General features: G+C 35.9%; 1 protein-coding gene across 1 annotated transcript in view; it reads right to left on the bottom strand.

The window, feature by feature from the left end:
* The window catches only part of LOC106462671, a 285,178-nt gene that overhangs the window by 168,002 nt on the left and 115,544 nt on the right, over positions 1 to 1,632 (bottom strand). The gene's annotated exons all lie outside the window — the stretch shown is intronic.

Genomic DNA, 1,632 nt, shown 5'->3' with positions numbered 1-1,632 from the left:
GATTTATAGCAACACATTAAGTGACTTGCCTTTAGTGTATTAAAAACAGAAATATTGCAATCTTAACTAATTTTCAAAAATAAATCACCAAGGTGTACGGAAAACGTATTTGAATAGTAATAAAAATGAGAAGATCGAAAAACGAGGACTGCTTCTACTATGTACGGGTGTAAATCGAATTTAGCGGAGTAGTAATTTATTTGATCATATTCATTTACAGAAACAAAGGCTAATGCACAAATCTTTCAGCTTTATTGAGACATTTTTGTGGACATAGAGTAGCATGATGGGTAGCGTGTCCCAAATTGCGAATCTAATGATCCGGAGTTTCCATCCCGTTGCCAAAAACACGTGCTCCACCCTTAGCGGCCGTGAGTGCGTTACGAGTGACGTTCAAAGCCCACAGTTGGATTAGAGTAACCCAAGAGTTGGCGATGGGTGCTGTTGACTAGCTGCTTTTCGTCTAGTTTATATGGTTCAAAATTAGGAAAGGATACCGCGGATAGGCCTTGAATAGCTTTGCGCTAATATCCGCAAGATATCACAAGAAATAAGGCCCTTTTATTTTTAAAACACCTCGTATCAGTACTTAGGAAGAGCTATAGTACTAATTAAGCATCAGTGTGCAATTTCAATCTACATTTAAACGGAATAACTTAATGAGATACCTTTATTCACATATAGCGAAACATTATCCCAAAGTTTAGTCCTGACTTGGGTACAAGCATTATCTGGGTAGCAATTATGTTCAGATGCTGATCTTTTAATAAATTTTTAATATACGTTTGTCATAAAAAATGTCTAAATTTAATTGGTGAACCATATATAAGCTACAGACAACTGAAAGAGTAGTACATACATACATATATATAGTTTTGAATTTCATAAACTTCGAACTTTAAGATTCAAATGAAAGATAAAACGATTCTATTCCAAACATGTTAGATTTGTTTCACTCTCTGCACATGAATACACATCAACATAACAAAGCCTTTCACCCAACTTGAAAACTGGTGATAGCATTCATACTGCAACGTCAAGAGAGCTAGAGATCAGTGATCACGACGAACGCTATCAGGGTAAATAACCATTCTGAGAACAACCACGTGTCAAACAGTAAGACGCTATCAATGCCGTTTAAGGATAGATAAATAACCACAACCATGTGTTTTTCTTTGAGGTGGGTGAACAAAGTAGTCCTCAGGTGGATATCGTATTGATATTGATATTTGACTGCCTTAACATTACAATACGCTGTCTTCAAGCAAACCTTATATGGCCATACTACGCATACTCAAGCAAATCTTATATGGCCATACTACGCATACTCAAGCAAATCTTATATGGCCATACTTCGCATACTCAAGCAAACCTTATATGGACATACTGCGCATACTCAAGCAAATCTTATATGGCCATACTACGCATTTTCAAGCAAACCTTGTATGGCTATACTACGCATACTCATGGAAACTTTATATGGCCATACTACGCATTCTCAAGCAAACCTTATGTGGCCACACTACGCATTATTTACCTACAATAATAATGACATTTTCCTTTTACCATTAAACACACAATAAAAAGAAGCTCTTTGAAATGGTGATATCGTAACTTAACAATTTCTTATAT

This window comes from Limulus polyphemus, unplaced genomic scaffold (assembly GCF_000517525.1).
Source record: "Limulus polyphemus unplaced genomic scaffold, Limulus_polyphemus-2.1.2 Scaffold1221, whole genome shotgun sequence".
Lineage (NCBI taxonomy): Eukaryota > Metazoa > Arthropoda > Merostomata > Xiphosura > Limulidae > Limulus > Limulus polyphemus.
The sequence above is the reverse complement of the archived record's forward strand: the minus strand, read 5'-3'. Positions and strand labels throughout refer to the sequence as shown.